The 14783-nt window shown below is 31.9% G+C and overlaps 1 protein-coding gene across 4 annotated transcripts in view; it reads right to left on the reverse strand.

Moving 5' to 3' along the window:
* C1H8orf34 (chromosome 1 C8orf34 homolog) overlaps positions 1-14783 on the reverse strand; it is a 394007-nt gene that overhangs the window by 328354 nt on the left and 50870 nt on the right. The gene's annotated exons all lie outside the window — the stretch shown is intronic.

The raw sequence follows: 14783 nt of genomic DNA on the forward strand, positions 1-14783 counted from the left end.
TTGATACAAGAACTTTCTGTGTCCTGCAAACTAACTCTCTGAAAAGCTTGCTCCTTTCCCTAGAGCTTTAGTGCAAAACCCCAATTAAATTGTAGCTAAATAAAAGAAAATAAATTGCAGAGAAAATGAAAACTATAAGGTTGGGATGAAGAATCCAGACAGAATAAAATGGAAATCATAGTGTCTTAGACCTGTAAGGAACCTAAGAGATCATCTAGCATAACCACTGCAGAAATTCATTTTAGAGAATCATGATAGATGTCCTCTCCTTGAATATAATAATAATAATTTCCAAATTCAACAAGTATTTGTTGAACACCTATGGTTTGTTTGGATAACTAGGTGACAACAGATACACTACTGGACTTGGAGTCAGGAACACCTGAGTTCAAATGAGACACTTGTCAGAAAGGTAGTCCTGCTATCACTTAAGGTCTACTTACTTAGTTTCCTCAATTGTTATATGGAGGTAATATCAGCACCTACCTCACTTGGTTGTTGTAAGCCTAAAATGAGATATTTGTAAATGTTTGTACAAAGTCTTGCACATAATAGCCACTATATAAACACATTCACTTTTCTTTCCCTTTCCTAGGTGTCATTAGGTTTATCAACTAGTAAGGAAATATAACACATGTACACATAATTAAAGGAGAAAATAATCCATGAACAGTGTAGCTGAGAAGTGCAAGCAAAGATCTAAAGTAGAAAAGGCCATCATTATCTGACATATAAGAGGTATAACTTAGATTTTAAAGAATGGATGGGAGTTCAACATGCAGAAAGAGTGAGCAGGGAGGAAAAAGTCATTCTACGTAGAGTTTAACAGTGTAAGCAAAGATATGGAGATTGGTCAGGTCTACCTAAAGCCTTTGTACAAGGAAAACAGTTTATTTTAAGGAGTATAGAATAAATGGCAAAGATTAGTAAGAAATAAAGACTAGGAAAATAGAGTGGCCGTAGATTGTGATGACCCTAGAATGCTAGGTAATTTACTGAGAAGGAATAGTCAGTGAAAGATTTTAAGCAGAGGCTACATGAGCAAATCTGTGTATAAAGATCATGTCTATGAGCAATGCTTATGAAGGATAAAAATTTGCAGAGCAGAGGGCATAGGTTACTGTGACAGTTGAAATAGATAGTAATGAGGTCTGGTGGCAGCAAAAATAGGGGAGGCTGGGGGTGGGGGGAGGAGGCAGAGGGGTTTAAGAGATATTTTAAAGTTAAGAACAAAAGATCTTTAATTGAATGCATACATAAAAGAAGAAAGAAAAAGATAAAAAATAACATCAAGTTTAACAATTACATTATTACCAGTATCAAGATCCATATTATTAATTTTAACAATCGGAAATACAATAGTAATAGTCTCTGAAGTTTATATAAAACTGGATGCTTTCAATATACTTTCATATACATTGTCTCATTTAAACCTTTCAGTAACTTTGTGAAAATGGAAGCAGAGATATTTGTACAATATTTAGCTACTATTTTGAATATCTATAATTAGATTTAAAATGAACTATTTGCTTATTTGTCATTAGAAACATGTTTGGTACTTTGTATTTTATGCTTTATGGTCAAATTACAAACTTGTTTCTCTGAACTATCCAAAACTAATGTATATCGCAACATTTATCAGAAAATACAGAAGTGATTTGCAGCATTGTTGTTAGAAAACATCTAGTTGCATAAAGAAAAAGATGAATCAGAAAGCACAATATTATGCACAAAGAAAATTCAATCCCCAAACTTCACAAGATTCTGTATATTCATATTTTTTATTTTCTTTCACAATTGGGCACACATTTTCTGAACTAAAATAAATAAATAAATAAATAAACAAAATAAGAGAGAAAAATTAGTCATTCTATATTTTGCTTTGCAAAAGGCTAGCAAATTGTGTATTCTAGTAGTTATTTTTGCTAAAATTAAAACTGTGCCAATAATCTGAGTTGATTGCAATATCTATTCTTTGACAAGCTATATTTATAAAGCATAAAGCTAAAAAGAAAAGTCATATTAAATCTTATGACCCATAAGATAGTCGATATGAGATCCACGAGAGGGTTTCACTCTATATTGTTTATGTATCTATATATGTGCATGCTATCTTTTCCACTAGAATAAGTCCCCTTTAGGCAGGATATTGGAATTATCTGATAAATCTTATTTCCAAAGATATCCCTCTGACTAGTCCCACATAGACTCAAAATAACTGATACCTATTATCCTCTAATACTTAAATAATCTGTGATTATTCCCATTAAACGGATGAAAAAATTGAATTGTAACACTTTCTTTGACACTTAGTAATGGTGTCATCCTAATCAAGTCTCTCTCAGACTCAGTTACTTCATCTATAAAATAGGAACCTAAAAAGAAATCCTACCTCTGATCGTTATTATCTGTGGGACTTTGGTGGTCATTTAATTTATATGCTCTCAGGTTTCTGGTATGTAAAAAATAAGATTGCTTTAGACGACCTCTGAAGAACCATTTCTAGATCTAGAAAGCCTTTTGGGACTGACTTAGTGTAAAAGTTATTATGTGAAAGTGTTTCATTCATAATGCTCCCTAAATCAAGACTTCTTAAACTTTTTCCAGGTGCAAATCTTTTTTGCCCAAGAAATTTGTATAGGACCCAGGAACATAGATATATAAAATATGTATACAACTTAAATATTTACTGATAATAAATAATAAATGAATTTATTTTAAAAACAATTATTTGTTATACATATAATTTTATCATTTATTAAAAATGAAAGAAATTGGTGTGCTCATGATATGGATGTGCTTATTTATTTTTATATAAAGAATTAAATCTTGAAGAAATATTTAATACCTTTTACTGTTGCCAAATTTTTGTGATTTCATGTTTAGTTACATGACCACAGGTTAAGAAGTTTTGCCCTAAATGCTCATGCAGTGAACTAGAAAAGGAGAATGGGTTTGTTGATAACAATGGCAACCACTAGATTGAGTGATGAAGGAGGTCTCAAATCTCTCTGGCAACCTGTAGCAAAAACAGTTGTAGCACTCTTTTATTCCAGTTATCAACGTCAATCAAGTATTATAATGATCAGAGAGAAATTAATTCTATTTCATGACCTTCTTAAAATTCTTATTAGGAGGTCTTTTATTTTGCATCAGAAATACAATAACACTTTATACTCTATTTTACAGGGTAAGTGGTATCCAATCATAAAATTCTCTTAACATAATAGCTATACTCATATTAAATATTAATGGCATGCACTATATTAACATCTGTGAAATGTCATTCTCGGACTGCATGCAATCTGATGACTTTTAATTCTTTTAATTTTGCATAATTTTTCAACTTTGTTTCTAATTGGGTAGAGTAATAACACGTTGTTATCACAACTTTTCAAGTAATATTTCTCCTGATAGAAATATAATATGAAATTATTAGAATATAGAATATAAAGTAATTAAAAAGCTAAGTACCAAGTCTTAAACTAGGTATTGCCATGTGTTTTCTAGATAAACATGATATAATGACTTTTCAATATTAAATTAATGTGACATCCTACTGGAGGTTGTATCAGCCCAAATTCTATATTCCTCGGGTCCTTCCATCAGTGATGTCAATAAATATTTATTATGTCTATGCTTGATATCAATCCTAAATGTTGGGGATACAAAGAAAAGCAAAAAAAGTCCCTGCTTCCAAGGAACCTACAATCTAATGGAGTAGAAAACATGGAAACAACTCTGAACAAACATGTTACACATGACAAATCACAAATAATCACTAAAGAGAAGGAATTAAAATTAAGTAGTATCAAGAAAGACTTTTTATAGAAGGTGAGATTTTAAATGGAATTTGAAAAAACCAAGAAAGCCCACAAGTAGAAATAAGAAGGAAGAGCATTTTAGATAGGGGTAATAGCCAATGGAAATAACCATAGAGGAGAGATGCAATGCCTTGTTCAAGGAACAGCAAGGAGTACTGTCATTGAATCACAAATACTTGGGGAAGTAAAATGTAAAACGATGAGAAAGACTAGCCAGGGAACAGCTTATAAAAAGCCAAAAAAAGGTTGGTAAAAAAAAAAAAACAAACAAACAAAAAACAACAACAAAAAAAAAAAAAACAGAGGATTTTATATTTGATTGTGACTATGTCAAGAAACCACTGGAGGTTACTGAATTGGGATTAGGAGTATTGTCAAACCCATACTTTAGAGAAATTACTTTGACAGATGAGTAGAGGATGGTCTAGTGTGAGGAGAAATTTGTGATGAGGACAGCCGTAATAATTCAGGATTGAGGTAATGGAAACTGCATTATGGTCTTGACAGTATCAGAGGAGAAAAAGAGGCTTATGTGATATGTGTTTACAAAGGTAAAATCAACATATCAGTCATTTAAAAAAACATTATTTGGAGTAAACTGTGGAGATCTCTTACAAAAATTACCTATTCACTAAGTAAATCCATGCTTGAGTAATTTTTTAGAGAAATAGAAAAAAAAATTGACTAAAACCAGGCATGTACTAGGAAGTAAGCCTCAGATACTTGCAAATCATGAATGCTTTTGAAATTCAGCCATAGCATCTCCTGATAAACTGAGCATCTCATGATAAACTGAGATTTCAGTTCAAATGAATAATCGTAGTTGACAGAATTATAAAAATCATTCTAATTACATATTTTCATAATACCATTATTAAAATGTCTATTTTAATGGTATAATATAAATGACTTTGAATAACAATTTTAATGTAAATTCATTTTAGTTTTAATTTCATAACATTTTAGTTTCTTTATCACTCTGTTTTCAAAAGAATTCCTCTTAACAACCTCATGATGTATCTAGTTCAAAAATCATTATTCTCATTTCATAGATAAAAAAATAAGATTTAGAGAAGCAATGAATTATTTTTTTTCATTTTCAAACAGCTAAAAAGAATCAGGATTGAATGCATCTGGTTCCAAATCTACCAAGATGCAAGTCACTGAAGACAATTACTTGCAACCCAAAGTTAATTATTCTTGATTACACTTTGTTTACTACATAGATAACAGGGTAAATGGGTGAAGGGGAGAGGAGGGAGAGGAAGGGATAAGAAAAGGAAAAGGGGAGGAGGAAAGGAGGAGGGGGAGGAGAAAGGAGAGGGAGAGGAGAGTTGGAGAGACAGGGAGAGAGAGTGGAGAAGGAGGAGAGAAAGATAAATCAATAGAAACCAATAGATATTGATCAAAAGAGAGATCAATCAAGAGATCAATACATAGAAAAAGAGGGAGGCATCAATAGAAACAGAGAGATACCAGATAGAGAGGTAGATGATACACACATGCATGCATACATACATACATACATACATGGACAGAGCAAGGATATATTAAGTACTTACTATATGTGAGAGAAAGAGGTACAGAAAGTGCTAAAGTGAAGCATGACTGGATCCTTTCTACAATAGTCATCTAAGAAAAGAAGTTACCAATTAGCTAGGAAGAACCCCAGGTCTGAGTTTCTATATAGTTACAATTCTGTTGGCAAGGATCTTTATGATGATGAATTGAGTTTGTGGTGACCATTTAAAAGACATTGGACTCCCCAAAATTCTATTTTAAACAGTAATAGCCTAGGAAAAAAATATTTCAATCTAATGACTAATATCATTATAGAAGTACACTATTGTTGGACATAATTTTATTTAACTTTCTTTTTTTATTATAGCTTTTTATTGACAAAACATATGAATGTATAATTTTTTTTTTAACATTGACCCTTGCAAAAACTTATGTTCCAACTTTTCCCTTCCTTCCCTCCACCCTCTCCCCTAGATGGTGGGTAGTCCCTTACATATTAAATATTTTAAATTATATGTTAAATACAATATATGTTTACATATTTATACAGTTATCTTGCTGTACAAGAAAAATTGGATTTAGAAAAAAGATAAAAATAACCTGGGGAGAAAAACAAAAATGCAAGCAATAGCAGAAAGAATGAAAATGCTATGTTGTGGTCCACATTCATTTTCCAGTATTCTTTCACTTGGTGTAGCTGGTTCTGTTCAATACCAATCAACTGGAACTGATATGGATCCTCACACTGGTGAAGATAGCCACTTCCATCAGAATTGATCCTCATATAGTACTGTTGTTGAAATGTATAATGATCTCCTAGTTCTGCTCATTTCACTTAGCATCAGTTCATGTAAGCCTCTCCAACCCTCTCTGTATCCACCCTGCTGGTCATTTCTTACAGAACAATAATATTTCATAACATTCATATGCCACAATTTAGTCAACTATTCTCCAATTGATGGGCATCCATTCAATTTCCAGTTTCTAGCCACTATAAAAAGGGGCTGCCACAAACATTTTTTGCACATACAGGTCCCTTTCCCTTCTTTAATATCTCTTTTGGATATAAGCCCAGTAGTAACACTTCTGGATCAAAGAGTATGCACAGTTTGATAACTTTTTGAGTATAATTCCAAATTGCTCTCCAGAATGGTTAGATCCTTTCATAACTCCACCAACAATGGATCAGTTTCCCAATTTTCTCACATCCCATCCAACATTTGTCATTATCTTTTCCTGTCATCTTAGCCAATCTGACAGGTGTGTAGTGGTGTTTCAAAGTTGTCTTAATTTGCATTTCTCTGATCAATAATAATCTGAAATACATTTTCTTTCATATGAGTAGAAATAGTTTCAATTTCAACATCTGAAAATTATCTGTTTATATCTTTTGACCATTTATCAATTGGAGAATGGCTTGATTTTTTATAAATTAAAGTCAGTTCTCTATGGAACTGACTTGGAAATGAGGCCTTTATCAGAACCTTTAACTGTAAAAATGTTTTCCCAGTTTATTTCTTCCCTTCTAATCTTTGGACATAATTTTAAATAATAAAATCTGTTTATCAATATACCTTAATCAGTATGTGGTCTAGTTGTATAAATTGTCCAGAGACCACAAAATATCTTAGTTTTTATATCATTTTAAAGTTTTCCAAAGGCTTCCTCAGACTAATCATCATTCTCTTTTTCCAGATAAGAAAGTAAAACTTAAGAGAAGTAATGGGACTTATTCATTATCAACAGTTAGAAACTATCAAACTTTAAATAATATAAAATTATACAATATCATCTATTGTATTTCTTAATTTGTGTGCTATCAATGATCAGTAACCCCACAAATGTTTTTCTCAAAGACAAAAAAGTACAAGGGTTTTCCAGAGGATGGAAACTTGAAAATCCAAAACTGATCTCATTCACTCATGTCAACTTGGAAGATCCAGAGAAGTCAAATAGTAAGCCCAAGGACACACAGCCAATCAGTGGAAGAATTGGGTCTAAAATAAAATCTCCTGACATCTATTCTGGTAAACTATGAACTCCATCAACTACATTCAACCAATATGGCCACCAAAAATAGGATAGGAAGCCATTACTTTCATTTGAATTTAAAGAATTAAGCATGGAAAATGTTTTAAGTGATATTAATGATGAATATTATTACCATTTTAAAATGGAATCATTGCAAAATATTTTTAGGCTTTTTTCTATCACTGTATTTTTGAGATATTTGCCAAGAAGCTACTAATGGGTTTGAATTGCTAAATATCCTAAGGCTTTTTCCTTTCACTTCTCTCAAATTGACATACTTCAAAACTTAAGGAAATCAAAAACTTTTTTTTCTTCAATGAATCAGCTTGGTGGAGTGGCACTGTTGCCACCAGTGTAATGCAACTCAAACTATGCAATATCATGCTATTGCTTTTTAGAGTTATTTCTCAGTCGCTAAAAAAAAAAGGAAGAAGAAAAATCTAAAATGTTACAACTACAAAATCCAGTCAAATCCATAGAAGAAAAAGAAATCACAGAATCTGGATTTACACTGGGAAGGGATCTCTGAAGCCAATTAGTTTAAATTTACTGATTTACAGATAGAGAAGCTGAATTCTAAAGAGAGATTAAGTGACTTGCCAGAGGTCACATTAATAGTGACAAAAGCAGGATTTTAATATAGGCTTTCCAGCACCATAACCTTTACTGTTGCAATTTTCTAAGTCTATAAAAGGCAGAGAAGATTTCATCTTTTAACTTTAATATTTTTTAATTTTTATTTAGTTTTTCTTTTAAAAATTTTTGATCTCAATAAAGATAAACATTATTTATCTTGTTTGAAAATATCTTTGCAACTATAATTACTTAATTATATAATTCCATATACATATTATACGATTGCAATTCTACTATTATTTGATGTTAACAGAAATTTTTTAAAAATTGAGAAGGCATTTTTCAAAACTTCTAAATTTTTTAAAACTTCAAATACTTCATTGATACACTTCCTTTTTCACTATTCACCAATGAAGTTCTTCCTTCCTGCTCTGTCCTCTTTCCCCTCTCACTCTGTAGAAAGCCATTCAATAAGTACATATGTGTGTATATATATGTATATACACACATACACAGTCATACACACACATCTTTTTGAAGAAAACAAGTGAAAATATTGTAAATGTCTAAAACTATATCGTGTGCTTTAGCCCATTATCTTTCTACATTAGACATTTTACAAACTGCAAATATTGTATCAAATATACAATCACTTTTTATTTTTGTTTCCATATTTTAGAGGTTGTTTGCTGAGTTAGAATAAATATTTAAGGTTAAATAAGTAAAACTCATGTTTATCACAAAATACAAAGTAAAGAATAAAAAAAAAATTGAGATAAAGCCTGTAGGAAGAGGAAAATCAGACAATCTATCAAAGAAAATGCTATTTAAATAAAGTAATTAAGTAATATAAAGAAAACGGAAACTTGTTTTATGAAAGAAAGGTGAAAAAGATTATTGATGTCACTCCTGCCACTCTAATCATTTACTGTTGTCTTATTGCTATTCAGTCCTTTTCAGTTATGTTCGACTTTGTGACCCCATTTGGGGTGTTCCTGGCAAAATTAGTGGAGTAATTTGCCATTTCCTATTCCAGTTCATTTTGTAGATGAGAAAACTGATACAAACTGGAATAAGTAGCTTAATTTAGGATCACACAGGTAGTAAGTGTCTGAGACCAGATTTGAACTCAGGAAGATGAATCTCTCTGACTCCAGGCTCATCACTGAATCCACTGCACCATGTAACTGCCTTAGTAAACTCTAAATGTCCCATTTTCAGCAGATATGTATGCTGTAATATTTACTGTTGCTCTGAGTTTCATGTGAGGCTGTGAAGCAATATGGATACTATGTTAAAAGCAGCACCAGGTGCTTCATAGACTACTGGTCCCTAGTGAACCGCAAACAGTAATCAGTTTCAACAAAGCCTCTAAAGTTAGACTGATCAACAACATAGCTGGTAAAATCACAAGGTGATTCAGAAATAGTTTACAATCATATGGTGAAAACTGTTCTCTGCTGAGACACTGACCAGTTGTCAGTGATGTTTTGTATACATAAATCTGCTGTATATGCTTACATATCTTTATTCAGCTGAAATAGTTCCCTTCTATGCTAATCCATAACAAAAATATTATTTGGAAGCTGTACTATGATTTTAACATCTGTACAATATGTTAAATTGATTTTTAAGTCATTTTAATGAGTTAATCTTCAGAATCTATATGCAAGCTTTGGCTCTGGGTCTTCTCATTTAATGAAGAAAAAAAAAAAAAAACTGACATAAAGGACAGTGATATCAGATTACCATTAGCTTGAAATTTGTATGTGTTGATAAAGAAATTGCATTTTTTCAAAACAGAGTAACAAAATCTGTGCAGTAGATGGGTAGCCTTACAAAATTATTCTGCATAAAATAGAGACAGAAAAATTTCTGGAAGAGAATCAAAAAGCTGAAAGAGACCTAAAAGTTCATGGAAAGTTAAAGTGACATGGCTCAAGGCCAACAAGAAGACATTTCAGACTAATAGAATAGTATATTGAAAGGGAGATGAGAGGTGTTATGGAGGTAGGAAAGTGAAGAACATGTACAGGGACATCAAGTATGGAATATATATTGAGTAGTATGAGATAGAGGTGTAAAAGCAAGACAATATCACACACTATGGTAGGTCTTGAATGTCAGTGTTTTGAACTTTATATGAAAGTGGGAACGATCAAAGAGATTTGAGCAGAAGCATATGAGACAAGCAGGTTTGTTTGTTTTCATGGAAGAAATCTAGCAATAGGTGGAAAAAAACAAATTGGAAAGGGAGTAAAATGAGGGTAGGAAGACCTGTCAGATCAGTATTGAAATATTCTAAATAGAACGTGGTTTGGGCATGTACTAGAGAAATAACAGTGGGAACAGAAAAATGGTAGGGAACAAGAACAGGTTTTGGGAAGGTATCATTTGAAGTGAGTTAATTCATTATTGGGGCCTTAATGTGGCACAGTGGATAGAGCACTGGACCTTGAGTCAGAACCACCAGAGTTCAAAGTGACCTCAGGCATTAACTAGCTTTGTGACCCTAGGCAAGTCACTTAATCCATCTACATAAATACCAGAGAAGGAAATGACAAACCATTTCAGTTTCTTTGTCAAGAAAACCCCATGGACAGTTAAAAGAATCACACTAAAAAACAACTAACTGACAATAAGAGGTAAGAAGAAAGTTAATACCAAGACTTTGAATATGGAAAAATAGGTTAAAGGTACAATCATTGATATCAAAAAGAAGTGCCATTTTTGGGGAAAGATGAGAAGTTCACGTTGGGAAATGTAAAGACAAAGGAATTGGTAAGCTACCCAGATAACTAAGACTTGTAGAAGCTGGTACTACTGGTCTGGTTCTTCAGAAACAAGGTAGCACACTGAAGAAATACATTTAGGAACCATTCAATCTAGGTCATTATTGAAGTCTTTCATATAAGTGAGATTGCCTAAAGAGAAAGGATAATAAACAAACGAATGAATGAATGAATAAACAAACAAATGAATAAAATATTGAAACCTTGAAAATCACATATTTGAAAAATTTTAGACCTGAACAATGAGGCAATGTTTGAAATGTAGAAGGAGAAAACATGAAAATATGGTGTTTTATGAACCAAAAATAAAAAGGACAAGTATAAATAGATCAGATAGTCAGCAAGGTCAAATGCTGCAGGGAGGTCAAGCAGTATGAGAAAAGAAAAAAATAGAATATTGTATTTAGTGATTAGGAAATTATGAGTGGCCCTTTTAGTAGATATATTCAGTAGAATGATTGGAACAGTCAAATTATAAAAGATTAATGTAGATAGTAAGAAAGTAGAAGTCTTGGTAGATAACTTTCTAAGTTTGGTCACAGATAGGGAAAACTTGTGGGAATATCTAAATGAAGTTCAAGGGCAACAAAAATTTTTATATTTTGTTTTAGGATTAAGGAGGTCTACACATATTTATAGACAAATGGGAAGATAGTGAAATTAATAAAAGGGATAAGTTAAATTAGGCTGAAAGGTAAAACATAATTATTGAAAGTCCTGGATAAAACATTAAAGTAAAAGATCTAGGATCCAGGATCTAGGTAGAGGAACTAGCTTTAGGAGAAGTAGCTCTTACTGTCTTGGGGAGGAAATACATAACAGAGGGGGAGAGAAAAAAATGAAACTTAAAAATCTTCCAAAAATTTACATGTAATTGAAAAAATAAAATACAATTAAATCCAAAAAGAAAGAAAGAAAAAAAGAAAGAATTATTCATTTCAGTCAGTAAAAGAGGATGAAAATAGATTGTGAAGGTAATTTAGGAGTTGTAATAGCTTCCAGGAAATTTGATCTTAAGTCTTGACCTTCATAATGAAGTAGAAAAATAGATCATCTATGGCATGGATTTTTAAACTTTTTTCACTCACAATCCCTTTTTGCCCAAGAAACTTTATATGATCTTGGGTAGATAGATAGATAAAATAGGTATACAAATCAAACATTTACTAATATTAAATCAAAATTTCACAACTCCCACATCCAGTTACAAGATTCCATGTGGAATCTTTAAAACTACAATTTAAGAAGCTGGGATCTATGGTACTTGTGTGAAAGTATGGTATGGATGAGACCTTGAGGAATGAAAATAAAATCTGTAATAGCCACTTTTAAATTTGTAATAGCTACTTGAGGAATCACATAGGTAATTTTAAAAAGCAAAAGGGAAAAGAAGTTTCATTGAAAACACAGAGGGACTGACTAAAAAGTATAGTGAAAGGAAAAGGCTCACTTCTGTGTCCCTTAAGTTATTTTTGTACATAGTTATACTCATTATACTTAGAAATTCATCAAAGATAAAAACCCAAGAAAGGAGAGTGTAGTGAGATCCATGGTGTCAAATTTCTATGTACAAGTGTCCAAACTTTTAGTCAAAAAATAGGAAGTATTAGAAGTGCCCATTAAAAGGAAGCAAAATTTGCCTCAGAAATATCACTGAAAATTATTGTGAAGAAACTCATAACTGAACTATGGCTCTCGATGGGTAAACTTTATTCAAAAGAAAGAATTAATAAAGATGAAAGGTATATTAATAATGTAATATAGAGAAATCAAAGAAATACTGAGAAAATATGATGGACCATATTTGAATGAAAGCTAGTAGAGGGATAAACAAATGTATTAACATTTTAGGTTTTATAATACACTCCACATCACACTCTCTCAGAGTTTGTGAAGGTGAAGGAGGGAAAATCCAGACAATCTGGTATAGATTCCAGATTTGGGCAAAGCAGTTTTCAAAGGGTTAAAAAAAAGATAGGTAGAATTTCATGTATTAAGCATAAAAGGAGAAATGAATTTAGGAGAAATAGGAAATGCTCAAGAATGAAATCCTGAAGACACGAAGGTAACTAATTCAGAGTTAGAGGAGGGGAAAAGATAAATTTGTTTTGTTTGTTTGAAGATTGTTTGAAAAGACTAATGTTAATACATGGGAAATTCACCAGCCAATTTTGACTGTAAAATAGAAATAAAGGTTACTTCATAAATAAGAGCAATGTATATACAATATATATACAATATACATTGTATACCTGGATTTTAACAAAGTTTTCCATAAAAAAATCTCATACTATGTTGTGGAGAAACTGGAGACATATAAATTAGATAATGACAAGATGCTATTTACCCAGAACTAATTGTATGACTAATTTTGAAGTGGTGTTGTTAATAAGTCGATGTCAACATAGAAAGGAAGTTTTTAGCAGAGAACTCAAGAGATCTGTGCTTGACTTTGGACTATTCAAGATTTTTATCAATGACTTGAATAAAGCACAGATGGATGCCCATCAAATTTGCAGCTAACACAGTTAAGAGAGAGAGTGATATATTAGATGATGTTAAGAAAAAAAAAAGGATCTTTGAAACCTAGAATTTAGAATTAACTCTAAATATATGAAATTCAATAAGGAAAAATGTAAAATATGACACTCAGGTACAAAAAAAATCAACATCAAAGTACTGTTCTAAAAGTTAATGTGACCTAGAGATGAATAAAAAGAGCATGCTTCCAGAAATAAGGAGGTGATTCCTTTCTATCTCTGTGCCCTACACACACTATCTTTTACCTACTTCTCATCATTATAGTTTAGGAAGGATAATGAAAACTGTAGAGTGGTCAGGGGATGGCCATATGAATGTTGAGGGCTTTGAATCCATGCTTTGTTAAGATTGGTTGAAGAGCCTAGTTTTATTAGAGGGACTGTAATAATTATCTTCAAGTATTTGAGGAGTTTCTTGTCCAAAAGGATTATGTGTATTTCAATTAGCCACTAATAAATAGAAGCTATGAAGAGACCAGTCAAGAAAAACTTTCTTAATTTCAGTTTTCATTGGATCCAAAAGTATAATGGGTTTCCTTGAGAGATGATGGATTTTTCTTCTGTACAAGGGGGAAAAAGCTGGGCTAGGTAGGAATCTTTAGTAATAAACTAGACAACCACAAGTAAATCACATAAAAATAGGTATTCTTTCAAGTATGACTTGTATTAGATTGTTGATGGTGTCTCTTCCAACTCTCAAATGCAGTAATTGTGTAAGTCTGGATTGAACCATTATTTTATTGAGGGTAACAACAGTTAACTTGTGCCTTTTTTTTTTTTTTTTTTTTGGTACACGTTCAGCGGACTGGAGGTAGGATGATTAGCAAAGATTAATTAAGATACAAAATTGTTTCAGCAAAGATAGAAGGTCTGACGAAGGATTTTAGAATAGCTCTGAATCTTTGAGTATTGTTTCAAGGTTGGATTATTTGCGAGTAAAGCCAGAATTGGGCAAGGAGAAGAATATTTATTCTAGAGTAGAAGAATATTTTTTTGTGGATCAACAGTTAATATCAGGGGAAAAGGTGGTATCCTTCAAAAATCTCTCTAACATAAGTCATTCTAAAGTTGTAATTTATAATTTTCACAAACAAATAAAATTCCATAAGATTTAAGATTAAGCAAGAGTTCAGGGTCAAGGTAACAGATTGCCCCATTAAAAGGCTTTCTTTTTCACCTCATACATAGAATTTATGCAGACCTAAGCAGCTTTGTGGTCGAGTGGATGTAGAAATGGACCTGGAATTTAGAAGAGCTGAATTCAAATTATTTATTAGTTCTGTGATTATAGGCAATTCATATAATCTCTTGGTGTTCCAGGCAAGTCAACAGTTACTATGAATTGTAAGAGATATTTACTATATTAGAAATGTAATGCCATAGTTCTCTTTAACTGTTCTGACTTGGTTTCCCTGAACTAGTTTCCTTTGTCTCAGTTTCCTTAACTGTTCTGTCAAATCCCCTTAGTCGTAAAAACCCACTCTCGTCCATTAAAATTG

Source organism: Sarcophilus harrisii, chromosome 1 (assembly GCF_902635505.1).
Source record: "Sarcophilus harrisii chromosome 1, mSarHar1.11, whole genome shotgun sequence".
In the NCBI taxonomy this organism is placed as follows: domain Eukaryota; kingdom Metazoa; phylum Chordata; class Mammalia; order Dasyuromorphia; family Dasyuridae; genus Sarcophilus; species Sarcophilus harrisii.